General features: G+C 43.6%; 1 long non-coding RNA gene across 1 annotated transcript; it reads right to left on the reverse strand.

Moving 5' to 3' along the window:
- Positions 1 to 12,850: 12,850 nt before the first annotated feature.
- On the reverse strand, positions 12,851 to 14,825 carry LOC126986516 (uncharacterized). The gene is made up of 2 exons (XR_007739797.1): positions 14,663 to 14,825; positions 12,851 to 13,137 (listed from the first exon to the last, which is right to left on the reverse strand). It is a non-coding gene; the product is annotated as an uncharacterized LOC126986516 (long non-coding RNA).
- Between the last annotated feature and the right edge of the window lie 212 nt (positions 14,826 to 15,037).

The raw sequence follows: 15,037 nt of genomic DNA on the forward strand, positions 1-15,037 counted from the left end.
ACTAAGTTAAGGTTTAAATATTCAACACATGCTACCCAATCACAGCATATCAGACTTCAACATCCCTCTAAAGTTGTATCGAGTCATTGTCGAGAGTAGAGTTAGAAATTATAAATAGAAAAGCAGAAATACAAGTTGAGTGTTAAGTTATTTTTCCCGTTTTTTTCTACTTGCTGAGGAAAAAAAAGTACAGCAAGGTTTAACTAAATATTTAATCAAGGCCGCTGAACTCGCCCCCAAAATGCTGGCAGTCAATCATTTAATATTTCAAAAGATCGGGAAAAAAATGTTATTGTGTTAATCTGAACGTAATTTAAATGCGAACTATTTTTTTGTGCGTGCCAAATATTGTATAACTTTTCGATTTCACAATAATTATTAAAGCAGAAACATGCAGTAATTAATTTCACTGAATTCTACACAGGCAAAAAAATTAAAGAGAAATGAAAAAGCAAAGCAAGGTAAAGAAAATAAACCCCCAAACAAAACAATTTTCATGGGCGTTATCTTCATTCCCATTACCAAGCGAGGCAACACTTTTAGACTTAACATCAACTAATAAAAATAACGTGAGATTACTACACGCTGCTGCCTCAAAACGAAAAACCACCAATAACGGAAAAGTACAAATAATCTTCTTCTTTTATCATTGCCGAAGCAGAAATGACGAGCAAGATTTGATTATTTAAACAAAAGGACACATTCACAGGAAGACAAAGAACGGTTTTAGGGGTAACCCGAGTGAACAGTGAAATAGGGCCGCTTTCACAGTCATTTTGTTTGTGTTAATCGTTACCAATGGCTGTTATCGCCTCTATTGTATTTCCACGTATAACTGGCCGATGGGGTAGTGGCGGCTGCGGGGTTAGCCAGCCCCGCACCTTGGCGCACACAACGATAGTATCTTATAATACCAATCTCTATCATCATGGTCGTTAATGGTTCTTCAATATGAGTAAGAGAATGAACTTTTCGTCGTTTTGCAAATCAGCTAATTCTGTATGGACACTGAGCGCCAAACAGATAACATCGACCCTCTCTTTGCGTCACCGACTGAATAACATTGCGTAAACTGGAGACGCAAAACCTGGTACGCAACACACTAACGCAATGCGCCACCAACACCTGGATACGCCAACCTTCCGTGCGCCACAACCCTGAGGCACCACCACCACCATCAACAACAACAACTAATCCTCTTTCAACACCAACAAATCCTTACCTTGCCGTGGCGTCCTCCCTGGCGTGTCCCGGAGGCCTTCCGCACCTGCTGTTGACGAGGGGACGCGGGAGAACGAGGATGTCACACGATAAACACGGATAATTTGACACACGACCACCACCACCATCACCATCAACTCATCCTCTTGCAACACCAACAAATCCTTACCTTGCCTCGGTGTCCTCCCTGGCGTGTCCCGGCCTTCCGCACCTACTGTTGACGAGGGGACGCGGGAGAACGAGGATGTCACACGATAAACACGGATAATTTGACACACAACCACCACCACCACCACATCCTCTTGCAACACCAAGAAATCCTTACCTTGCCTCGGCGTCCTCCCTGGCGTGTCCCGAAGGCCTCCCGCACCTACTGTTGACGAGGGGACGCGCGAGAACGAGGATGTCACACGATAAACACGGATAACTTGACACACACGACCGCCGCCATTACACCTCACGCCTGGGTGTTTAAAGTACTGAGCAGTGTTACCAAGGCGCCGCTGAACCCACTCACGGATTTTAACGGCTCACAAAGTACCCCCAATATCGCTCGACATGAAAACAACGGTGAATTTTTAGCATAGCACGATATAACACCAGTTGAAATCAAGTTTTTTTTATGCGCTATATAAAAAAAATCCACAACTCATAGCTTTCAAATAATTCCCTTGTGACAGGTTAGCGGTAAACCAATCAGACGGGGCAAACCGCTGCCCTGGTAACGATGGCACTGAGCTCTCCCTCCCTCCCTCCTTCCCTCCCCCACTCTCTTGCTTTCCGTCCCCCAACTTCCCCTCCTTCTCCCCTTCTCCCCCTCTCTCATATCCTCCCCCTGATTCCCCTTCCCACTGGCTCTCCCTCCCTCCCTCCCTCCCTCCCCCACTCTCTTGCTTTCCGTCCCCCAACTTCCCCTCCTTCTCCCCTTCTCCCCCTCTCTCATATCCTCCCCCTCATTCCCCTTCCCACTGGCTCTCCCTCCCTCCCCTCCCTCTCTCCCCGTCCCCTCCCGCTATCCCTCCCCTCTTCTCTTGCTTTCCTTCCCCAAACTTGCCCTCCTCCTCCCCCTTTCTCCCCCTCTCTCATATCCTCCCTCCATTCCCCCTCTTCCCCTTCTTCCCTCCCTCCAGCCCTTCACCACTGCCACCTGCCGCCCGGAACAGAAACACACCCGCCATCAACTGCTCCACCGCTGATAATACTGTTTCATGCAGACGAGGTAAGGTTTCCAATCATTTATGCGTTGCAGTCAATACTCCATGGACAACCTATACGCCTTGATATCACTTACATGCTACATTTGTGCGTTCATAGCTTTCAGGTGAGATAGATTTCCTTGGATTATTATTTCCGAGAGGAGTAAAGGTGAGAAATGAAAGAGGGTGAGAGGGAGAGGAAGGAGAGGAGGAAGAGAAGGGAGAGATAAAACAAGGCACCAGAAAAGGGAGAAGAGGATGAGGAGGTGGATTAAAGATGAGAGGGAGAGCAGGAAGACTAGGGAGTGAAGGTGAAGGGAGGGAGGAAGGGATAGAAGACGAGGAAATGGGAACGGAGATAAAGAGGGAAAGAGGAGAAAAGGAAAGAAGGGATAGGTAAGAGATTGATAAGGTTAAGAAGGGAGAACAGGGACTAAGCAACAGATGGAGGAAGAGATACAGCGAGAGGAGAGAGAAACGAAAGTGAAGAGAAGAAGAAACGAAACGAAAGAGAGGAGAGGGAGAGGAGGGAGGGATGAAGGAGAGGGAGGGAGAGGAGCTGTAATTCACCTGTCACCAAACTCTCACCTGCTCAATTAAGCAATTAAGAGACAATATTAGCCGAGTGGCGGGGCCTTGACACCTGAGGGAGAGGGAGGAGAAGAGAGGGAGAGAGAAAGAGAAAGTGAGGGGGAGAGGGAAAGTAATAGGGAGAGGGAAAGTGAGGGGAGGGAGAGAGAGAGAGCGAAAGTGAGTGCGTGAGGGAGAGAGAGAGCGAAAGTGAGTGCGTGAGGGAGAGAGAGAGAGAAGAAGAGGAGAGAAAGGTGGGAAAGGAAAGTAAAGGAATAGCGATAGAGTAATGGAGTGGAGTGGAGTGGTGGAGTGGAGTGGAGTGGTAAGTGAGAGGGAACAGATGACCGGGAAGACAAGAAATGAAAACAAAAGGAAGAAGGGGATTGAAGAAAAGAAAGGAAGAATGGGAAGAAGGAAAAGGAAGAAAAGTTAAGAAAATACGAGAAGAGGAAAAGAGAAAGAGCAAAAAGGGGAGAGAAAGGAGAGGGGAGAGTAGGAAAGGAGTTGAGTATGAGGAAAAAATAGGAAATGAAAGGGAAAATGAGATAGGAAAATGAGATAGAGGGAACGAAAAGGGAAAAAAATGAAAAAAATAGGGAAAAAAAGAAAAAAATGGGAAAAAAAATATAAGAAGAGAGTGCAAGGAAAAATAATATAAAGGTTGAAAAGGGAGGAAAAGTAAGAGGAAAATAAAGGACAATAAAAAAAGAGAAAAAAAGAGAAAAGATGAAAGAGGGAGAAAGGGAGAAAGGACAAAAAATATGGAAAATTCAAAAGGGAAAAGACAGAATAATGAAATGGGTCTAAAACATACAGAGGAAGGAAGGAAGGAAGGAAGAGGGGAAAGCTCCACGAGGCAAGGAAGAGGAGGAGGAGGAGACAGCAAAAAGGCGAGGGAGGAGAAAGCAAGCAAATGATAAAGGAAAGACAAGAGACAAAGAGACTAGGAACTTTTAGGCCTTAGTGAAGAGTCTTTACAGCGACATTTTGCAAAACCCCATTAGCGAACGAGACTTTTACCCTCTGTGCCGTTGCTGTCGTTGTTGTTGTTGTTGTTGTTGTTGTTGTTGTTGTTGTTGTTGTTGTTGTTCTCTCTCTCTCTCTCTCTCTCTCTCTCTCTCTCTCTCTCTCTCTCTCTCTCTCCCTGGTTTATCATAATCAGGAAGCGCATTTAATCTAATCCTGTTTACGGTTGAGATAATGATAACGCTAATATCATCAAATTTTCCACCCCAGTAACTAATTTTGGCACGACTCTCTCTCTCTCTCTCTCTCTCTCTCTCTCTCTCTCTCTCTCTCTCTCACACACACACACACACACATACGGCACCTCCTCACCATAAGATCTGAGAATGATATGGCGTCGCTTCTTAAATAGGTCGCAGAATTAGGAGGAGGAGGAGGAAACATAGTAACATGGAAAGACCGGCAACAGGAAGCCTATTGGTTCATTACGAGGTTGCCCGCTCTAAAGCCGTGATCTGCCTGACAGTCAAATAAAAGCTCTTCGGTTCTTATGTTCAGTTTACTCCTGTTCTCACGTCAATGCGATTTTTGAAGAAGTTGATGGCTTCTGCACTTACTACTTCAGCAGGAAGGTCGTCCCAATGGCGTATGACTCGCTTAGGGAAGAAACTCCTGCCAATGTCTGTATTGTATCGTTTGGCTTGAAGGGGTAGACCGTTGTTTCTAATTCTTGAGATGGTTTGTAGCTTAAAAACTTAGGAGTGGACGACGTTGCAAGTTCTTTAGGTACTTGAAGACCTGGAAGGAAGAGGAGGAGGAGAAGAAGGAAGATGATGAAGACGAACACGAAGAAGAAAAGAAAAAGATGATAAAAAAAACGAAGAAGAAAAAGAAGAAGAAACATTCTGATAGTTGTACAGTATCGCCTCGCCTGAAATTATTTTAATACGATGCAGTACAGATATTAATAAGGCCATTTTCTTAATCTCGAACAGAATAATCCACCACTGAAAGAAGACGACGGAAGAGGAGATGATGGAGGAGGAGGAGGAGGAGGAGATGAGAGACAGACAGAGAATCGTTCGTTCCCATCAGTCGCTTGTCGCCCTCCTTTCCAGGGAATGAATTTCTGTCACCCACTCCTTCCCTCCTTCCCTCCCTGATTTCCTCCTCTCTCTCTCTCTCTCTCTCTCTCTCTCTCTCTCTCTCTCTCTCTCTCTTCGCTCACCTGTTTCTTACTCTGTTTATCGGTTTGTTGTTTGTTTTTGTGTTTGTATTTCTCTGTTTTTATGTCATTCTTTTTTCTCCTTCCTACTCTTCCAAATGGTAATCAGTCTCTCTCTCTCTCTCTCTCTCTCTCTCTCTCTCTCTCTCTCTCTCTCTCTCTCTCTCTGGGGCGACAGTTAATGAGGACCCTGACACACACACACACACACACACAGACACACACACACACACACACACACACACACACACAGTACCGTACGCCTCCTCTGACATCAATTCTGTAACAAGCACTCTAGGACGTTGATGCATTTTCGCCTCCTCTCTCCCTCTCTCTCTCTCTCTGACAGGCCCAGCAAACACTCGGCTACTGCAGGAAGGAAGCAACACGTCAGTAACAGGTTCTCTTCTTGTATTCTCTCCCCTCCCTCTCCCCTCCTCTCCCCACTCTGCTACTCTCCCTGTTTATCCTCCCTCCCTTCCTTACTATCTCTCCCTCTAAACTCTAACTCCATTCCTCCTCCTCACTTACCTACTCTCCCTGTTTACTCCTCTCCCCCCTTCTCTCCCTCTCTCCGCTTCCCTTCCCTCCCCTGCCCTTTCTTCCTCTCTTCCTATCTGTCAGTATCAGGGAGAGGTGGAGAGGGTAGACGGAAGGAGTGAAGGAGAGAGGCATATCAAATTTCCCTCTTTCTTCCTTCCTTCCCTCCCTCTCTTTCTTTCCTCTTATTTTTATCCAGTTCCTTCCTACCTTTTCACTAGTCTTTCCTTCTTTCCTTCCTTCATTCTCTGCCTTTCCCTCTATCCTTCAACACACTCTCCATTCTCTCTCTCCTTATCTCTCTCTCTTCCCTTTCCTTCTGCCCATATCCAGTCCCCTCTATTTCTCCCTCTTTACTTCCATTTCCTTCCTCTCTTCCTCCCTTCTGCCCATATCCAGTCCCCTCTATTTCTCCCTCTTTACCTCCATTCCCTTCCTCTCTTCCTCCCTTCTGCCCATATCCAGTCCCCTCTATTTCTCCCTCTTTACCTCCCTTCCCTTCCTCTCTTCCTTCTTTCCCTTTCCTCCCCTCCGCACTCCCCCCTTCCATTCTCTTCCTCCTTACTTACACAGCTCCTCCTTTTCTTCCTTGCTTCCTTTCCCTCCATTCCATTTTCCCTCCCCCTTGAATATCTCTCCCCTTCACCCAGCCAGTTTCTCCCTCCCTCCCTCCCTCCCTCTTTTTCTCTCCACCTAAATCTCATTCCTTATTTCTCTTATTCATTTCCACCTTTTTCTTGATCAGAGGTATAAGAAGAGGAGGAAGTGGATTAGTTGAGAAGATATAGAGGGTGGTGGTGGTGGTGGGGGGGGGGGGGTCGACAGTAGGACGCCTTTCCCTCCCTCCCTACCTTCCTTCCTCTCCCTTTCCTCCTATTCGTCAACATCAGGGAGGAGGAGGAAAGGAGGTGGAGGAGGAGAGAAGGATGGAGGGAGCTGCATCAACAAGAGAGGACATTTATCTACCTCTCCACTCGTGTCTCCTCCCTCCCTTCATCCTTCCTCCCTTGAGTGATGGAAGGAGACAGAAAGGAAGGGTGGAAGGGAGGGAAAGAGCGAGGAGGAGGAGGAGGGGGGAAGGGAGTGACTGAAGGGTGAAGTAGTGAAAGGGAGGGAGGAAGGAAAGGCGAGGTTAAGAGAGGAAATTAAGACATAGAAGAAGGGAGAAAGGGAGGAAATGGGATAAAAGAAAAGAAGAAGGAAGGAAAAAAGAAAGAAGGATAAAAAGGAATTGTGAAAAGAAGGAGGAAGGGAAAAGAGGAAGGGAAGAAAGAAGGAAAGGGAGGCAAAGAGAGAGAGAGAGAGAGAGAGAGAGAGAGAGAGAGAGAGGGCTCATTACGTTTGTGTTTCATCAGAGGCGTATTAAAGTGTGTGTGTGTGTGTATGTGTGTGTGTGTGTGTGTGTGTGTGTGTGTGCAAACCAACCACCCTCTCACACACACACACACACACACACACACACACACATCAGACGACCACTCCCGGGACGTAATCTCTCCACGGGCTTCACTGATCACGAGTTCGAAGCTTCGCGCTAATGAATCCCTTGTTTGGCGCTGAATGGGACTCGACTCCCGGCCGGATCTTTGAATCGACTCCCGAACCGCTCGCCTCAATACCGCGAACTTGACAAACAAACACGCAAAAAATGAATGAAAACTACGAAAACAGAGGAAAGAAGAACTATTGAAAAGCTGAGACGAGAAAGACCGAAAATAATAAAGTTGTCCAGAATTCGAATTGAGCGAAGAAAATTAAATGGAGTAAAGAAAAAAACAAAAAAACAAAGGACAAACAAACACACACACGCAAAAATTGAATGAAAACTAGGAAAACAGAGGAAAGAAGAACTATTGAAAAACGAGACGAGAAAGACCAAATATAATAAGTTGTCCAGAATTCGAATAGAGGAAGAAAATTAAATGCAGCAAAGAAAGAGGGAAAATGAGGGACAAAATAATAGATAGAAAAGCGAAAGAGAATATAATGAACGGACTCCTGATTTTGCTGAATACCATGAAAACAGCAAAATTTAACGAACCTGAAAATTATGCAGAAATCACATGAAATAGAGTAAAAAAAGGGAAGGAAAAACTAGGTGGGTATAAATAAAATAAATAAACATATAAGTAAAAAAGAACACAATATGACTCGATTTTTCTTGAATACCACGAACTTACAAAAATGAAAAAAAAAGAAATAAATAAAAGAAAAATAACCTAAAGAAGAAAAATAAATGGATTCCTGATCTTCTTCAAACTACAAAATTACTAAAAAAAGAAAAAAAAAAACCTTGAAACCCATAAATTAACACTACCACAAACCCTTAATGACGACTCACTAACAACTCTGAGTCAAATATCAAAGAACAACTCATAAGAAAAACATAACATTGGCTCAGACCTCATTCGATCCCTTTCTGAAGCTTCGAACCCTTTATAAACTCTATGGCCTTTGATCTGATCCTCTTATGAAGTCACCGAATCCTCTTTATACCACCACCGGGAAGGGAATCAAATCATCTATTGAATCACCCGGTCAGTCAACTCCATCACCACCACCATTATACTTCCCCCTCAATCATCACCAGCCTCACCACTGCGTCCGTCATCACCACTTCTATCACAGCTAATACTACCACTAACATCACAACCACCACTATCACCACCACCACCACCACCACCATCCACCAACCAGCCTTCCCTCGTATCTTCCCAACAACGCCAACACACACACACACACACGCAGCGACAGACAGCCGGCCACTTCATCACAGAGGCTTCCTGTCGTGGCTCCGTCAATTTCCGTGGCGGGGCGTCCACAATTTATGACAGACAGACAGACACACATACACGCAAGGTCTCTCTCTCTCTCTCTCTCTCTCTCTCTCTCTCTCTCTCTCTCTCTCTCTCTCTCTTTCCTTTCCTTTATATCTTTTTCTTTCTTCCTTTCTTTTTTCTCTTCTTTTCCTTCCTTCCTTCTTTCCTTCCCTCCTATGTTTCTTTTCCTTTGTTTACTTGCTTCCTCTCGTTCGTTTTCTTTCTCTTTTTCTTTGTATTTTCATCAGCATCGTCACTTCAGTCGTCTCTCTATTTCCTGCTCCCTTCATTCCCTTTTATCTTTCCTTTATCTGCGTCCCTTCATCTCCATCATCCGCGGCCTCTTTCCTGCATGGGTATAGGCGTAGATGTCACAGGAGATGATGCAGTTCGGCTTAACACTCGCGTCCCTTCCTGCTGGACACACAAACTGGCATAGACTCTTTCACCGTGGTTTCTCTGAGAGCTCCTATTGTTACCCTGGGATCCTATTGTTGCCCTGGGATCCTATTGTTACCCTGGGATCCTATTGGTACCCTGGGATACTGTTGTTACCCTGGGATCCTATTGTTACCCTGGGATCCTATTGTTGCCCTGGGATCCTATTGTTACCCTGGAATCCTCTATTGGTACCCTGGGATACTATTGTTACCCTGGGATACTATTGTTACCCTGGGGCTCTTTAGTAACCCTGGAATCACCTCTTGTTACCCTGGGACTCTCTTTGTTACCCTCGAGCCCTTTATAATTACCACTGGACACTGTTTTACCTGGGACCTTTTCTTGTTACCCCGAGACCCTAATGTAGTAATCCTGGGATCGTTTAGTGTTACCCGGGCACCTTCTCTTATTGCCCTGGGTCTCTTTTGTTACCCTGGGGCTGTCTACTGTTGCCCTGAGACTCATGTGTAACCCTGGGGTCGTCTATTGCTACCCTGGGGCCTCTGTTGTTACCTCTGGATAGTTTTTTTTTTACCCTGGGACCATCTCATGTTACACTAAGGCCTTGTATATACCCAGGCCTTGAAGTCACTCCTAGCTAGACACTAATTAGGTTGGTATTATGACACTCGCTTCTCACATCAACCATTTATAGAGGTCAAAGGGGGGGTCAGTCGGGTTCCAATGAGTGTTTCTTCAGGTTCATGGTGCAGAAGAAGACTCACACTACCACCAGGGTCATAGCACTATCCCTGGAAATGCCCACAACTCCTACGAAAGCCTTGTCAAATATGTGTACTTGGTTAAGGTTAAACACTCTCCCTTCAGGCTCACTTTCCCTTTCTCTACACACCTTCACAGTCTAGCACACACACACACACACACACACACACACACACACACACATACTCTTCCTCACACTCCCTCATGCATTTCCTACTCCTTTTCTCTTTCCCCCTTAAACATTCTCCCTTCACGCTCATTTTCCCTTTCTCTACACCTTCACAATCTAGCACACACACACACACACACACACACACACACACACACACATGCATAACTTCGCTTTGTCACGTAATATTCCAGCGTGGATACAATTCCAGGCCACATGCATAGCAAATCCTCGCTTCCCTCACCTCGGCGCAGAGAGATACACAGAGATAGAGAGAGATGGATGGAGATAGAGTGAGTGAGTTTGTTGTGTTGTTCCGCACCTGTAACTTTCATTTTTACTTTCGTTTTTTTTGTTGGGTATTTTTTTTATCTTATTTCCGTTTTCTATGTATACTAAAATGACTGCTTTCGTTCTTTCTCTACTTCGGTTTTCTCTACTTCGGTTTTCTCATTTTTTTATCTACTTCTTTCCGTTTTTCTTTTTTTCTACTTTTTCTACTTCCTTTTCTACTTTTCTTTTATCTACTTTTCCGTTTTTCTTAGGTATTTTATTCTCTTATTTCAGTTTCTATATTAAAATGATTGCTTAAGTTTTTTTTCTACTTCTTTTCTGTGTCAAAATTTGCTTTCTATTATCTCTTTTCTTTTCATTTACTTTTTTATTGTTTTTCTTTCTTTTCTAACCTGTGTATCTTTTGTTTCTCTTTCCTCCTTAATTCTTTTTGTACTTATTCGTCTAAATATGCTCTCTATGACTTCTTTCATCTCTATTTTTTATTTATTTTCTATTACTTTCCTTTCCCTCTTTAAGCTTTATTTCAAGATTGTGTATTGTTCTTCTTATCCTCTTTGTAAATATCTATCTAAATATGTTTTCTATTTTTCCTTTTTTTTCTCTCCTATCTCCTTTCTTTTCTTTCCTGTCATATTTGTTTCCTGTTTCACCTTTTCTCTCCGTTTTTTTTTTTTCTTAGGGAGGGGGAGACGCATTTCAAAACATGCATCTTAGCCTTCATTTTTTTCTCGCTAAAATTTCTTACCCCTTTCATTTAATTTCGTTCCAACTGATAATTTTCCCTTAGATTTTTATTGCCATTTTTTTTTATCTAGTTGTGGCGGTCTTTCCAGCTCCGATTCCTTCTTTTTCTTTCATTTTTCCCTTCAACTTTTTTTTCTTCTATACGTGAACATGGTATTTCATAGGAGTCCTTCAATATATATAAATGATTGAAGGGGAAAAAAAGGGAACAAAAAAAACGCTCATATAACATTTTTTTTCCCCGTGGTCCTGCGAATCACATCAACTCCCTGATTCGCTCACTCATTCGTTCACTCATTCGCCATTCACTTGTTGGTAATCTTATTCACTGCAATGTGTATGGGGTTCGTTGGGTTGTTATCGAATTTCCGTGTGTGTGTGTGTGTGTGTGTGTGTGTGTGTGTGTGTGTGTGTGTGTGTGTGTGTTCGGTTTCGAGGTTGTACAATTTGAGAGAGAGAGAGAGAGAGAGAGATTAGTATATATTGCTTTGCCTCGTAATCAAAACAAACCTACATTACATAGATATTTTTTAGAATAGATCGAAACCAAAAACCTTTATTTAATGAGGGGGGGGGGGTTGTAATCTCTCTCTCTCTCTCTCTCTCTCTCTCTCTCTCTCTCTCTCTCTCTCTCTCTGTGTATGTATGTATGTATGTATATAAAGTGACTGATGTATGTATAGATTCAAGTCGTCACATGTTCCATACACGTTCCATACCCGTCTTAGTTTTTGTCGCTGTCACCTGAAGCCGTTTTTATGATTGCCAACTTGAAACGTGGCTTATTGATTGGGTTAGAGCCGGATACGTGAGAAGGAGGAGGGTCAGATGTGTAGGAAAGAGCGGGAGGGGGGAAGCTCGAGAGGCGTGAAGGAGCGGGAGTGGATGGGAAAATTGGAGAGGTGTAAAGGATATGAAAGGTGTGGAGGAGGAACAGGCAATGAAACGGAACAGAGAGAGAGAGAGAACGCGGCGAAAGAGTTATAGAGGATGAAAGGCATGGAGGAAATTGAAAGGGTGAAACAGAAAACTGGAAAGATGAGCAAAGGATGAAAGTGAACAGAGAGCAAAGTGAAAGAGAAGAAGGGGATGAAAAAAGGTATGGAGGAAAATAAGTGGATAGAAGAACATTTAATGGAGGAGAGGAAAGTAAAGAAAAAGTACAGAATGGAAAGTATGTAATAGAGGAAAGCGAAAGGGACAGTAAAGAAAATGGAAGTTATGGAGGAAAAGGAAGGAAAAGAATTAAGAAAAGGAATCGAGGAGGGGAAGGGAAGGGAAACTATAGCATGCAGTCTATGGAGGAGAGGAAAGTAAAATAAATGATGGAGGTATTCAGAAAGGATGTAACTGGAGGAAATTGGACCTACTGACTGATTACTGACTGACTGACTGACTGAACGCATGAATGACAGTCTCGCGTTAATAGCAAATGAAGCCCACTAACACCAACCAGTATGAAAGACAGTCACACCTATCACTGGCCTTCATCTCACGCTTTTACCGGTCTTATAAAATCATCTTGGTCTTGGTCTTGGAAGGCAGCCACTCGTTACATTAGCTCCATCACTGTTTTTCACGGGGTTACTATTACAGTACCAATAAAACTTAAGATTTGCTAAAGGAAAATGAGGTAAAGCAGGTAGGTAGACAGGTAAACTAGGTAGGTGGGTGGGTAGGTAGATAGATAAGTTGATAGGTTGGGTGGGAGGTAGGAAATTAGGCAGCTCGGTAGGTAGACAGATGGGAAAGTATATCAGTAGTAGATGAGTTGGCAGGTAGGTCGGTAGAAGGAAGGTAAGGCATACAGACGGTAGGTAGGTAGATAGGAAGGTATATTAGCAGTAGATTGGTAGGTAGGAAGGTCGGTAGAAGGTGAGGCTTACAGACGGGAGAGGTGGAGTGGAATAAAGGGAATGGAAGTTACAGAAAATCATTAACAGGGAATAAACTCTTTTCTTCATCTGCTCCAAACTGTCGCGTTACAAAGGCAGCGAGTGTGGGTGACAGGCGCGGTGACAGGCTGCTGCTCGGCTCAGGGATTTATAAAGGCCTAGACATACATTAACACCTGTTGTTGTCGCGGAGGCGGTGGCTGAGTTGTTAGCGTTCTGGTGCGGCGTCCATGAGGAGGCGGGTTCGCGTCCTACCCGCCGCCTCAAACTGGGATTTTTCAGTCATCGTCGACCCGCATGCTGTCCTGAAGACCACCTTTCAACCGCTCTAAAGAAGGGATCAAAGGTGAGCTCCGGGGGCAGGATGAGCCAAGCAAGATGGCGCCACTACAAACCCTTGCCTGCGCCTTATAACAAGCTGGGGCCGACCATCAGACCCCACCAGGAAACTCTACCGGCGCCATAGACACAACGTAAAAAAGTGTGTGTGTGTGTGTGTGTGTGTGTGTATCTATTTATCTATCAATTGCTCTCCTTTTTTTCTCTTCCTTTTTTACCACCCACTCAAACATCTATTCATCTTTCCTTTCCTCTTTCATTCTACCTTTTTTCCTTTCCTCTTTTCATCCTACTTTCATTCCTGTGGCTCAATTTGTCTTGTCTGTCTATATCTATCTATCTATTTATCTATCTATTGTTCTGTATGTGTCAAGCTAAAAAAATGAAGAATGAAAAACCGAAGCGGCCAGAGACATTAATGGATGCAAAGTCATTCAATACGGGACGCTATTGATGTCGTGATTAATTGAAAGGGAATTTTATGGGCAGAATAAACGGTCATGTATTGTTTATAGTGTGTGTGTGTGTGTGTGTGTGTGTGTGTGTGTGTGTGTGTGTGTTGTTGGTGGAAAACGGAAATACACACACACACACACACACACACACACACACACACACACACACACACACACACACACTGACCATTTGTTAAGATTTCTCGTTCATTTCGTCCATTAGCAATTTTTCACAGTTTTTTATATTTCTTTTCTTTAAGGGTCGTTGGGTTTCTACAGAGCTTTTGTGATCACGTGTCTGGTTTTCCTCTTCCCTAAACACAGAAAGAAACACACATACAACAATCTTCCCTCAGAGGTAGTAAATGCAAATACCATCAACTCCTTCAAAAATCGAATTGACCGTCATTTCGTTGCGTCAGGAATAAACTGAATACCGAAGTGCTTTCATCTGTTCCCCAGGCCCCAATAGGCTGTCGAGCAGATTAAATCACCAAAACGGGCAACCTCGTAATGAGCCAATAAGCTTTCTGTTGCCTGCATTTCCATGTTTCCATATATACATACATACATTCACACATATTGAACTTCTAGGAAATAAATTAAACATACATACATACTTAAATGCTGACATACATAAGAATCGCACTAAACTCCCAGGATAAAAAAAAAAAAAAAAAATTCAATACTATATCGAATAAAGAAAATGAATGACGCCTAACGAAACGTATGAAAGCAATAATTCGAAAAACACAAACTAAATAAATATCGTAAAATCCAAATCCCTTACCAATATTATCAATACTAACAATAATATTCGTAATAATCATAAATAATAGCAAAAATAGTAAATAGTTTGAAACACTAGTGGAAAATATTACCACTAATGATGACAATAATAATTCCACCATAAAAAAAATACAACTGACGGTAAATAACTAATAATGATCACAGTAAAAATACCAAAGATCTAACGGAATATAACTGATAATGACACATAGCAAAAACAATAAAAATCTGATAAAATGATAATCCAGTAAAAGGAACTCAGTCACTCACCTTTTCAATAGAGCCTCTGTTCGTTCATATTTTCCTCCCTTTTTCCTTCTCACTCGACAGAAAAAAAATGTACGTCTGTGAGGATGTGGTGGTGGTGGTGGTGGTAGTGGTGCCTCTTTGGATATCTGCTAACCGAGGCTGCGCAGTGCTCTCTCTCTCTCTCTCTCTCCACAATCAGGGCAGCCACTCATCAGCGTTGTCTTGGTTGAAGCAGTGAAGCACGAGTTTCATAGTTTCACGGTGTTCCGACTCCGTTATAATGATGCTCCCCGTGTGTGTGTGTGTGTGTGTGTGTGTGTGTGTGTGTGTTGTGTGCCCCCTCTGGACCCCCCCCCCCCTCCCACTGGCCCTCTGGTGGCGGTCTCGGGCACAAAG

Source organism: Eriocheir sinensis, chromosome 62, assembly GCF_024679095.1.
Source record: "Eriocheir sinensis breed Jianghai 21 chromosome 62, ASM2467909v1, whole genome shotgun sequence".
Lineage (NCBI taxonomy): Eukaryota > Metazoa > Arthropoda > Malacostraca > Decapoda > Varunidae > Eriocheir > Eriocheir sinensis.